Consider the following 13378-nt stretch of genomic DNA (forward strand, 5'->3'; position numbering starts at 1 on the left):
TCTGTTAGCAGATCAGTGGCACGTTGTGTAAGGTCCAGGGTTAAATCTCTTGCAGGGGCAACTCACTTCTTAAATGAAAAAATGTTTTCAGAGTGGTCTTAAACCATTTGGTGTGCTGTGCGATATAACAAGATTATTTTCTTTTATGAAAAATGTACATATTTTGGCAGGTGTTAAGGTGTGATGCATTCATTTATCAATCTATTGGGGAAAGCATTGTTATGGTGTGTGGAAGACAAAGAAATCAACCATGATGTCTAAGAGTGTAGTGCAATCCACAACACAAGCTGCCAGAGGCATTATGTGCCATTCTATGAAGTACTCAACATGACAGATAAGTGCAATTTATATACACAAATGACTTATTCATGTCATTGCGACTGTCACTAACTGGTCATTTCAGGAAAATCTTTCAAGCTGTGCTGTGAAATATCTGAAAATCAACACTGTTTGCTTCTTAAAGACAGTGGGATATCCCGGAATCTCTAATACGTGCCATGGCTACCTTTTTAACTTAGTGGTTTCCGTGTATACATCACTGTATCATGTGTTCTAATGGGCTGCATGGTATGCTTCATACATCCAGTATCCTAGATTAGAATCCTGGGTTTTGTCTGTGGAAAGTCTGCATGTCCTCTCTGTTGGCTGCTTTTTTTTTCTTCTCAGATGTGTTAACTAATGATTCCAAAATGGCCATTTTGCGAGTTTGGGTTTATATCCGAGTGGGCGCTGAATTGAATTAACTTGCTTTGAAAATGTCATATAATGTTGTGAAAACAGAGCATTGCTTAATGTACACAAATGGTCCCTCACAGAGCTAAATGACAAAAGTTTTATTGTCCTTTTCCTATTGGAGTGGGTAGTTTACCTGCAAAACTCTCATTCACACACATGAGTTCACTCCCACTCTATCACACTTGTACTATTATAATTCAGAAGACTCCCCGGATTGAAAAACTGTTCCATGAAATTTTGCAACCAATTTTTTTCCAAACATTTTGTTTAACAGTTTTCATACTAAAATATTATGTCGAAGAACATGAGGGTCACTCTTCAATGTCTGAGGAAGTAGGTGGAAATAACCTAATTTGCACCCAAAGCTAACAAGATTATTCACAAAAATGGCCAACTATAATCCTTCTGTGTTGTTATCTTTGTCCTTTAAAAGACAGGACCCCATTGCCAATCTTTTGAGTTTAAAAAATGAAGGATAGCAGGCTCCCAGTGTACTTCTCTTTGCCTGTATACCACTGTTTTCCAATATTTGTCTATCAAGCCATTTCCTGAGCCTGTCTGTTATCATTCTAATAAACACTTGACCCTCTGGTCCTCAGAGAAAGGTGGTGCATGTACCTCTCATGAAATGCAACACCCCAGGTCATTCTGCTGAGGTTGCTGCAAAGTCCTGCACTACCATCACATGTCACCATGGCTCTTTTGACAGATGTGCTATGTGACAGACCTGAAGCCCAATAACGTGGCAGAGGATGCCCCCCCACCTCCAATTGTTTGTTTGTGTGTGACTTTCTGCTGCATTTTGGTGCTTGTGATGGAAATGATCAGTCAGCCTGTGCAATGTGCTTCCTTGTCATGAGAGCTCAACATGTTTCTTTTCCTTTCAGGCATATACTGTATCTATCATATTTGATTTGTCACATTCTAATTATACATACAGTACAATGTTTGTGATGAAATCCATACTTTACAAAATATGTATAACAAACAAACAACAACCCCCCAAACACACATATGAACTTCTGGCTTGAATAAGATTACTGCTTATAATCCCAGACTTGTATGTGGCAGTCAGATGTGGTCAGATCTGCCTAGTTGTACTGCAGTTTACATTTGTAGGCTTTGACATTCAAATAGAGCAAGTACAGCTTGTTGTGTCTACAAAGCCCACATGCTAATTGAAGTTTGTTCATTCCGATGGCCCCTGCGTTAAGTCGACAGTACTCTAGAGTCAGAATGATTCATTCATTAGAATATTAGTACAGAGTGAATCATTATTGTTCCTGAGTTTTAAAAAACATTATTTAGGGTGACGTAACTTATCTCCCTAAGCAGTGACATGGATACACTCAGTCAGTATTTCAATGACAGGATAAGACATTTGAGATTGAAATGTGCTCACTCTTTTACCATTCTCTCAGCTCCAGTCCCTCTCCTGTCCTTTTCACTCCATCCAAATGTATCTAATGAAAGCAGCTCAACATTAAAACAGCGTCTGAAATTAGAAGTTTAGGCTAAACAAATGCCACAGGACTCACCATGACTCACCGTGACATGTAAAAGTTTACCCAACCAATTTAAAAGTGGTCAAATATTCCACATTTATGGACTCAGGCCAGATCTGAGTACTTTTCACTTTACTGTTTTGTTTTTGCTTCGTACTCTTTCCATCATTGATCTTGTAGCCGTGTCATTGCTTGCTGTGAGAAGGACCTGAAGCCCCATGTTTGTGGATGAGTTACCCTGTACATCCATTTCATGGGTCATGTTATGTGTGGCATGGCATGAACTGTCAATTGAGTCCTAAGGCCCAGGAGTTTGTGAGTTTTTGTGTGACAGACAGACAGACAGACAGATAGATAGATAGATACTGTAGATAGATACTGTAGATAGATAGATAGATAGATAGATCCCCTGCAACTCTGAGTGTGAGTGTATGTCAGTCGCAGTGCATGCTCACACCTACTGTCATTCATGGTGGGCTAATTTAGAATTACCAAGTAAAGGCCTTGTTCACACGGGCGTTAAGTTTTTGGATTAACGAACTTGCTCTGAACGTCCTAGATGTTTATGTTGCATGTTGTGGTGGCGATCGATTGACTTCTACACCGGCGTTCGTTTGTCTCTGTCTAACGCCAGCCTGCAGCCCAAATTGTAGTTTGTGTGTTAACCTGTGGAGGCAGTGTCGGGAACTGGATATGAAAGCCCTTGTCGTTTTATTTGAGGTGCCTCCTTTCAATATGGACCATTTTGCTATGTTAGATATTAATCTTCTTGTTTTAAAATACTCGTAATACGGCGACGTAGGGAGAGAAAAAATCACCGCCGCTACTGGGTTCATCCTCTGACTGCACAACGTCGGGTTAAAGGAAGTTTTTTTGTGCTTTATGAAGAAATGCGAAATTTCCGCGCAAGTTTTTTAATTACTGTCGGATGTCGGTTTGCACTTTTGATTGTCTGCTGCAGCTGGTGCAATGCCACACTGCACGCCGATCAACCAATATGCGACTTGGTGTTAGCCCCGAAGAGAGACTACTTGTCACTTTGAGGTAAGGAAACAGTAGTCGAGTGTGCGCTTACACCGGTGTTATGCACTGAAATGCCCTCCAAACCCTCCCGGCGTAAAATAGACGCGAGAAAACGAACTAGAAGCGGTTTTTTGCTTCGCTGGGTTTTGAACGCCAAGAAAAAGCTGCATGCAACGCTTTTTGATGCCGTATAAACGCGAGCGGACAAACGACGTCACCAAAGCCAGTGTGAACACTCTCATTGACTCCTACGTAGAAAACACTCAGCGCTTGATCGCGCCACCGGACGCTAAACGCAAAAACGCTCGATTTTAACGCCCGTGTGAACAAGGCCAAAAGAGCTGTTTTTTAACAGGGAGAATCTACAGAGGGACTGGCTCTTCTGGAGTTAGCATTGTTAGCGCCTGCTTCTTAGCCTTTTGAAACATCAAGCTGCCTTCTGTTTTCTTACCCTCTGAAGAACTGATGGATGCATGAGTTTATGGAGAGGTTGACAGTTGCCTCCTCTCATGGGAGGAGAACATGGCTGGGTCAGTGTGTCACAGGCCTTGTACTGCACAGCAGTAGTTATAATTCAAGGTACCTTATCTTAACTGTTGTGTAAAGAGAACATTTTTGGTCAGTATACAGGAAGTTCAAAATCATTAGAAGCACAACATTTAGTAACCAGTTGACCACTTTTTTGCGTTGGTTTTAAAACAAGAATTTAAAAAACAAACAAAAAAAAAAACGAGAAGAATTTGTAAGTACCTCCAAACTACTATTTCAACACAGCCTTCTTTTGCAAAGTGAAACCTGCTGGCTAATGTCATTTGTCTGCCAAGGTCACATTTCAGCCTGTCAGTGTGAGGAAGACCAGCATTTCAGTTACAGGCCTCTTGCACTGTGAATTGTACATGTCATGGGTATTAAGCAAGATGAAAACATCAAGCAGCCTTTGAACAGTTACTAGAAAATGTATTCTGCACATCTCCAGGAAACCATTCAAAGCCTGACTAATTTGTTAATATTAAGAGACATTTTTTTCTGGGCCATTAACTTCACTATTTACACAACACATTCGTGTCTAAATAACATTTCATCAGTTTGTGATAAAAGACAAGGATTCGTACATATTTCACACAAAGATGCACTGCCAAGGAGTCCATTTCCTGTTCCACCATCCTCACATATCCACAGGTTAGTGTATGTTGCTTGATATCTGCTTATGAATTTTGCTCCACTGTATTAACTTAGTTCACCCACAGTCCTCATATCTTTGTATTCATGTACAGAGGCATTTGCCCCGATTATTTCATTCTGATGGCTGTAACATATGGTCACACTGTGGTGCAGTATTTAGCAGTGCTGTCTCACTGCTTTGGCTCAGTCACTAGTTTTGAACTCCTTGCGTGTCTATTACAGGAACTCTGGCTTCCTCAAGCTCCCAAAAGGTTTGCAATCAGGTAAATACATGTTGACAAGCAATGGCCTGTTCTTGTGAAAACAAGTCTGATGTTCTTATTGGGCAGTTCTCAGTCAGTCCAGGATAAAGGAGCATGGATGAAAGTCTGTTTTGAGTTTGTTCTTCATATATTGTGTGTGCAGCTATATCATAGACCCTAGTTTCCCGTGAGCCCGAGCCGAGATAAAAATAAAAAAGTAACAGATTTACAAAATCGATGGACAAATCAGTCCTTTTATCTTAATTTTAAAGGGGATGTTCATTCATATCACATATAAGCTCAAAATAACTCCAGGCCCTGTTCTGCTTAGTTAACTCTTATGAAGGCACAGATAATTTCAGGAGAGTCCAGCTATAGACCTCTAGAGCTTCACGTAGTGAAGTGATGATGCTTACTGTCTTTGGCACTATACGTCAGTGATGTGACACAACACGACCAGTCACTTGCATCTTTAACAACACACATATTTTAATGGCATGCCTCGAACTTCATTCTCCTAAAGCATCCTTAAGATTAGGATTGTGGGATGGTTATCTGAATCATGAATGACTATCAAGTTAGCGTGTCTTATAGTACAAACTGATTTGTGTAACGCATGTAACATAAATCCAATAGGTTGTTCAGCGGAGCTCTTGAATCGCAGTATTTAGCAGTACTGCCTCACCACTTTGGGATCATTGGTTAACTTCTGGCTCAGTCACTAGTTTTGAAATCCTTACAGAGCTGTTGGGAGTCTGCAGCTAGACCCTTCTCAATAATACACTAGATATACTCATTGCATGCTGAACAGTCTCCCAGTTCTACCTACTTGGATGTCCCAACAGAATCCTCATGAAAGCAGAAGAGAGGCCTACTCCTTGCATAGTGGGTGGGGGGCTCCTTTCAACTCACAGCAGCCCTGTGTGCAGAACCTGCAAATTTAATGTCTCTCAAAAGCGTAGATTCAAGGCTAGTCCTCAGTCACAGGGCTATAACATTTTGTAAATCTCTGATGCTTAACAGTACCTTTTCATGTGACTTTTGGTCACTTAACAGAGTTTCCTAATTATAACATTGTAGGAGAGCACTTACCTAGAGGCGATGAAAAACAAGTTTATTTATGACTGTATACATACTTATCTAAATTGAGGACCTCCTGTCAGCCCCTTTTGGGTATCTGCAATGACATAATGAGACTACTTTTTATCAGAAGTTCTCTCGTCATCATGAGAGTGTTCTCCTTTCATTTTGAAATACTTTACAGATTGGCACGCAAACAAACCCCTTGACCCTTCAAATATCCTAAAGAAATCTTTGTAAATTAACTCACCCTGTAATAGAAAGAATGGAAATGTACAGCATACTATATATGCAAAATTAAATATATTTTAAATCAAAATTGTATATATAGAGAATATTAATCTAGAATAAAGTAGAATATACCTGAAACAATTTCTTCGGGTGTTCAGGTTTAACTCTAGCTTCCTAAAGCCCCTCAGGTTAGGTAAATTGGTGATTCTTAATTTCTAAATAAGTCTGCATACCAGTATACCCTGAGATGGACTGGCAATCCAAAAAGGTTCAGTTCTCACCATGAGCCAACTGCTGCTTGGGCAAACTTTGGAGTATTACCACCATGAACTTCATCAGTGGGTTAGAAAATGGATGGATAAACTGGCTCTTATGTAAATACAGTTTCAAATATGTTGGTTTAGATATATGTATTGCATTACATATGTACAGTATGTCCAGATTGTGTATGTTGGTTTTGGTATACTGACTGACATATTCATGGATCTACATTTTGTGAGATACACAGAATGGTTTCAATTAGTTGGTTTATATATGTAAACTACTGTAGCAGGGGTGCTATAAAGTGCAGGTGCAGTCATTAAATAAATTGAATTTTGGACCCAAACCAAACTTTCACTGACTAAATCCATCATGGGAAGCAATTTCACGTATCTATGCCAAGTCCTAAAAATTCCTCCTAGAGGTAGCTGTAAGTTGCTCAAAGGGAAAAAATTAGAACAAAACACAGTCTATGATGCTCCACTGTACAAATGATAGAATCAATGGTGTGGATCTGTGCATCAAACTAGCACAGATTTGGCTTTATATATTACACTGTTTTTTCAGATGTTTTGTCTATAGTGTTTCATATCCAAAGGTTTAGATATTCCACATATTCTGATTTAGAGAGTGTTTCCTTCATTTCGCTCTCTGCTCCAAAGTTTAAAATTATAAATCAAACAATTCAGACATTGTTAAAGTGCACAATGCACACTTTCATTTAAGGGTATTTGTACACATTTCAGTCAAACAACACTTTATCTACATGGCCCCCCCATTTTACAGCACCATGATGTTTGGGACAGCAATGGCAAGTCTATCAAAGCCATCATATTTAAGACTTGTCGTATATCCCTTGCTTGCAATGACTTCTTGAAAACATTGATTGAAAGACATCAACAGATGCAGAGGATCTTCACTGGTGATGATCTACCAAGCTTCTAATGTAGCCATCTTTAGCTCCTGCTTGTTTTCGGGGCTTGTTCTGTTAAATTTTCTCTTTAGCATATGGAAGGCCTGCTTAATTGGATTTAAATCGGGCAACTGACTTGTCCATTCAAGAATTTTCCATTTTTTAGCTTTCAGAAACTGTTGTGTTGCCTTAGTATTATGTTTGGATGATTTTCTTATTGTAGAATGAAGTGCTGTCCATTGGGTTTGGAGGCATTTACTGAACTTGAGCAGATGTCTCCATACATATCAGAATTCATTCTGCCACTGCGGTCAGCAGTTCCATCATCAATGAAGTTAAGTGTGCAATTACCTGTGGCAGTCTTGCAAGCCGAAGCCATACCATCCACACAACCATGTTTAACAAATGAAGTGTTATGCTTTGGATTGTGGGCTTTTTTCGTTTCCACACATTACATAATGGAATGGTCCTTGCGAATGACACTGCAGTTGTGACCTTCTGGGCTGGCTACTTTGAGCAGCTGTTTAAAGCTGATCCTCCAGCTAGGATGTTGGACAGCTCTGGGTCCATAGTTGTTGAGGCTTCAATTAGCTATGAACTGCCCAGCCTCACTAAGGTTGCACAGGTGGTGAACCAGAAGAGGGCAGGGAAGGCTGCAGGGATCTGTGGTATCGGAGGTGAACTTCTCCAGGCTGGTGGTAAGGCTGTCCTCCTGGCATTGCAAGCAATCTTTGCTTCCATTTGGAAGATGGGCATCATCCCAACTGACTGGAAAACAGGACTTATTGTCCCTATTTCTGTTCAGTGCTTGTCTGGGCTTGAGACTGTCTTGGATAAAAACCAAGATCCAGGCCTTTAACAACCTCTTGGGCACAGCCATTAGCATTGTGTCTGTCTGTGGAGAGAGTGTCGACCTTGTCGAGAGGTTTACTTACCTCTGCATCAACATTCATGGTGACTTTTCCTGTGAAGTCATTAGACAGATTGGGAGAGCAAGGGTGTCCAAGTCTTTAGAGTCCTGGTGCTTCCTGTCTTGCTATATGGTTTTGAGATGTGGATGCTATCCAGTGACCTGAGATGAGGACTAGGCTCCTTTGGTACTGTGTTTCTGTGGAGAATAATTGGGTACTGCTGGTTTGACTTTGTGTCGAATGAGCGGTTACACAAGAAGTCCCAAATGAGGCACATTACCTGCATTGTGAGGGATTGTCAGTCACTATGGCCATGTGGCACAATTCTTAGAGGGTGATCCGGCTCGCAGGGTCTATATTTTTGACTTCCCAAGCAGCAGAACCAGGCCAAGAGGATGCCCACGTAACAACTGGCTCCACCAGATAGTGGCTCATTTCTGGAGGAAGGAACTGGACCACGTGTCTGCCTGGGGTTTGCCAGCTTGAATCCCAAGCTGTTTCATCATGCGGTGGGTACAGCAATGTGCTTTAGCAGTGCATGCCCCCCAACCTGACCTTACACTTTGCTGTTGCCATCACTCTCATACAGGTTCATCTTTGTCACATCTTTCCACAAGACCTTTTCCAGAATTCTTCAGGCTCTTTTACATACTTTTTCACAAACTGAAATGTGGTTATCCTGGTTTTGTGGCTAACTAGTGCTATGCATCTTGCATTGTGGTTGCCATATTTCTGTTCATGAAGTCTTCTGCAGATAGTAGTTTCTGACACATCCACATCTACCCCGTGAAGATTGCTTCTGACCTGTTGAACAGGCACATTTGGGTCTTTTTCTTAACTATAGTGAGGATTCTCCTGTCATCAGCAGTGGAGGTCTTCCTGGGACCAACAGTCCCTTTGCAATTACTAAGCTCACTAGTGCATTGTTTCTTCTTAATGATATTCCAGACAGCTGATTTAGATAATCCTAGGATTTTACTGATATGTCTAATGGTTTTATTCTTGTTTTTCAGCCTCATTGTGGTTTCTTTGGCTTTCACTGACATAGCTCCTATCCTCATGAACAATGGTAACTACAATCTGCAAAGGGTAAGTGCAAGTCTGGGTATCTTATGAAGCCATGAAACACACCTGTGACACCAATTGACCCAAACATTATGGGGCCTTGAAATGAGGGGACCATATAGAAAAAGTGCTGTCATTTCTACACACTGTGACTGAAATATATGCAAATCCCCTTAAAGGAAAGTCTGAAATGTGCACTTTAGCCATGTCTGAATTGTTTGATTTATAACTTAAAACTGTGGAGAAGAGGGGTAAATCAAGGAAAAATGTGTCTGTGTCCAAAACATTATGGAGGGCACTCTGTATCTGTTTAGATATAAACACTGATATAAAGGTCCAGACAGTGGAATTGCATGTTACATAATACACTTGTTACCTGTAGTGTGTGCTTTGATTTTACTTTTTTATTGACATTCCTGGAGGCATAGTCCTCAGTAATGAAGGACAGTTTCTTCGAAATTAGATTAGAACAGAGAAAAACGTAAAGATCTATTACAAAGAAAGGAGGTGTTCATGACCATTTCTCAAAATGACTTAAATACAGAGCAGAAATATTAATTTCCTCTAATATTAGGTAAAATATTTTGTTGCTGCAATTCATAATAGATTAGTGTGTTTGGTCCTAAGTATTCTTCTTAAAGTAGTATACTGATTTGTAACTTGTTTGTGTGATTTTGATGACTTACACAGACTCCTAATGCACAAGCAACGAATTCCTTGTTAAATGTCATTAAAGCTGCTGTAAGGAAACGACTTGGATGAGGGGAACAGTTTGTTGCTGATGTAGCTCTGAAAGAAAACTATAATTTAAATAATTAAATTATAGCCTATATATGTTTTGTTTTTGTTTTTTTTTACTATGAGGATCTTCTTCTTCCATAGCTCTTCCCATTTTTACATGGGGTCCCTACTTTTTTTTTTACTAGGCTTCTCATGTAGAGGTTTCGGTATGATTCTTATCACCAAATGCTTTTCCTGACATGGGACTGGCTCAGCATTGTTAATTCTCTGCTACCTTTATTCCATTTCTCAAGAAAAATTTTCTATGTACCTGGCTTAGCTCAATGGTTCCAAGAAATCACCCGAAGGTCAGATCTGTTTTCGCTGTTGTGGAGGAGCTTGCACAATGAATCATCCTGACCTTACTCCACACCCATTAGCAAAGGTCACTTCCTTGCTTAAGCAAGGGGACAGTAGCTGCATGACAAGAACTGACAGAGACATCCTGTTGAGATTTTCATTTTTTTCGTTTAAAATGCAAAGTTGTAAGTTGATTTTGTGTTGTCTTTGACTAGTACAAAGAAAAACTGATAGATAGATAGATAGATCCTAATTACAGATTGTCAGAAGTGGATTTTGAGTTGTTGTTAAAATAGTTAAAGTCCTGATTTTTAAAACAAAAATGTACTGTTGCTAGATAAACTCTGGTAATATTTTCGCACATATAAGAACTTCATTTCTGTGAAATCTATATTGGTTTGATCTGTTTTATACTTTCACCAGAATTATATCCTAATTAAAAATTAAGGATACTCTGGCATCACAAAAATCCAAATTGCCAGGTTTCCACAGAGTCTGTGCAGTGCCATCCTTGCCCAAATCTTTCATTAAATGCAGATGCACACAGCTGAGGTGTGTTTTAAATAATACTCTACAGGAAACACCATTTGCTGTTTTTGCCATGGTGCAGTTTTGCAGCTTCATTTTAATTGCATGGCAAATTTCCGATTTCCTCTGAAGGAACTTCTGGGTGAATTAAGAATGTATAAATTCAAAATAATTTGTCATGCTTATCTCGTTTCAAATTGTGCTTTTTTATATAAGCGATCACCTCTGAAGGTGTGTGTATTTTACAGAATTTGAAATAAAACAGACTGCTTTGATAAAACAATGGACACAAGTATTCCAGGTTGCTGCTCTTCTTTTTGCCTGTTAATTTATTGTATTTATTTATTTTTTGTTATCAGGTTGGATAATGGATGGATGGATGGACAGGCAGATACCATCAATTGTCTTGAATGCAGAGAACACTGCCAGCTGCATTTCAGTGATTTCCTAGTGTCAAACGTACAAGTGAATGAGGTAAGGATACTTGAGCTTTTTTAAGACCCTGAAGCCCACAAGGCCCTAACTTTTACAGTCCATGTGTAGAACTCATTATATGATTGATAGATTACAACACGTCAAGACAGCGTGTAAATATACAACTCTGGTAGGAATAAATAAAGACATATACACAAATATAATCATCCAGAGATAAAAAAGAATACATTAATACATTTTTAAATATTAAAGTGACCAAAATATAAAACATAAAATGAAATTGTTTGGAAATGTTGAACACAATCAGGGATAAAATATTTTTAACATTGTGGGCCATTCTGTCTGTGACTGAGTCGCTCCCATGTAGTTTTATTTCGTTTATGCAGTTACAAACTTTTAGGTGGACTTTATGAATGGAGAGCTTTTGGTGTTTCAGTGCTTGTGATTGCTGTTTCAGTGGACAGCCCACTAAGTGAGAGGAGTAGATAGTCCACCCATATTTCATTTTTGTAGTGCCATCAGAGCACACTGAAATGGGTCCTCTGTGTCTACATGGACAACTTTCTAAATGCCTGCTGTGATATCATCAGAAGAAGCGACCTCGCAAACAGAAAGGTGGCCACCTCTTAGAGTTCTCTTCTTTCCAGGCTGGTTATCAACAAGTTGCTTGCAAGTGCACACATTTACCTGACAGTGTAATCAGAGAGACAATAATTTATAAATTGAAGTGAGTACTGTTTTAATACATTAGAATTTAAGGGCAGAGTGGTAGCTCTGAGGCTAAGGATCTGCACTGGTATCCTGAAGGTTGCTGATTCGAATCCCCGTCACTGCCAAAAGAGATCCTACTCTGCTGGGCCCTTGAGCAAGGCCCTTCACCTGCAATTGCTCCAGGAGTGCGGTACAATGACTGACCCTGCACTCTGACCCCAAGGGGTATGCGAAATCTAACAAATTCCTAATACAAGAAATTGTATAAGGTGAGCAAAAAAAAAATCACACTTGTTTTCTAGAATTATCGACATATGCCATTTACGCTCACTCGTGCCCTCTGGTGGCGAGCAATGTGTCTGCTATATTACCGACGAATTGGTCATGCATTTGTATTAAACTCAATACCATAACCTACAATAAGGGAATGCAGAAATATTATCCTGTGAGAATGAAGGCATACCATACCATATGTCGACGGTCTTGTGATTCAGAGAATGTGCAGTCAGAAAAGTAGCCTATAAGGGCTGTTGAGGCCACTGGAAACCAGGTCTGGCGTGGAAGCACATAATAATGTATAAAGTTCACTAAGGTTGAGGAGTCTGTACTTTTTGGTAAAAGATAAGATCACACAAAGTTATAAAGACAGCACTGCTATGGATTATCGCATCTAAAGAATCTGGGCTCTTTTCATCTCTGTGATGGCAGACAGAAACTAAATGTTTGCAGCAGAAGGAGTTCCATGAACAAAGGCTGTGTTATTTAATATCACATGATATGGACCGCCATTCAAATACGATTCATGGCACAGCAGTGAAAGCCTGGCTTTAAAGTAGGCACCAGTGAGTGTGTTTCTTTGGCCAAGGATTTGCGTCAAGTAGTTTTGACAAGCAGGCAGATACCCTACGGAGAGACAAAGATTGGTTAATGGGGAAGACGAGCGAAAGAGAAATGTGTGGAGTGTAAAAGAAACAGAGGCACTCATTGGCTAGAAATTGGTGGATTAGCACATGAGAGGTTCAACCTGTTTAAGATCTACTGCCAAAACGCCCATATTAGTCAGATGCCAGTACATGGGGAACCAAGGATCTGCATCTTGAGAAGTTTGTTCCATATTCCTTCACAATTCAACTTTTTATTTATTTTGCTCTATACTTTATTACATTTTGGGTAAACAACACAAATTAAAAGTTCAGTGGCTTACAGCTCTGGCATTAAGTGACCAGGTTGGGGTTATACATTGATGGCATTTGAACCAGAAAACCTAAGGCCTACATCTGAAAGAAGCACTGCAAGTAGAGACTTAGGGATAAGGGTATAGAGGAAAGTGAGACATGTAGACCTACTAGAACTGGAGGCAAACTGGACTGGTTGTTCTTCTAAAAAGAATCAGGAGCATCCTTAAGTGTACTGTAAGTTATTTCTAAGCACAGCAAGAAAGAAATCGGAATATAATATCAGAACTAAACATTCTGT

At 39.7% G+C, this 13378-nt stretch overlaps 1 protein-coding gene and 1 long non-coding RNA gene across 2 annotated transcripts in view; one reads left to right on the forward strand and one right to left on the reverse strand.

Moving 5' to 3' along the window:
- lpar4 (lysophosphatidic acid receptor 4) overlaps nt 1-13378 on the reverse strand; it is a 125743-nt gene that overhangs the window by 94629 nt on the left and 17736 nt on the right. The gene's annotated exons all lie outside the window — the stretch shown is intronic.
- The window catches only part of LOC120537212, a 69268-nt gene continuing 64985 nt past the window's right edge, over nt 9096-13378 (forward strand). Inside the window, exons 1-2 of the long non-coding RNA XR_005635282.1 lie at nt 9096-9172; nt 11116-11230. This is a non-coding gene — a long non-coding RNA (uncharacterized LOC120537212). The remainder of the gene's footprint in view (nt 9173-11115; nt 11231-13378) is intronic.

The sequence above is a fragment of the Polypterus senegalus genome, chromosome 10, assembly GCF_016835505.1.
Source record: "Polypterus senegalus isolate Bchr_013 chromosome 10, ASM1683550v1, whole genome shotgun sequence".
Classification (NCBI taxonomy): domain Eukaryota; kingdom Metazoa; phylum Chordata; class Cladistia; order Polypteriformes; family Polypteridae; genus Polypterus; species Polypterus senegalus.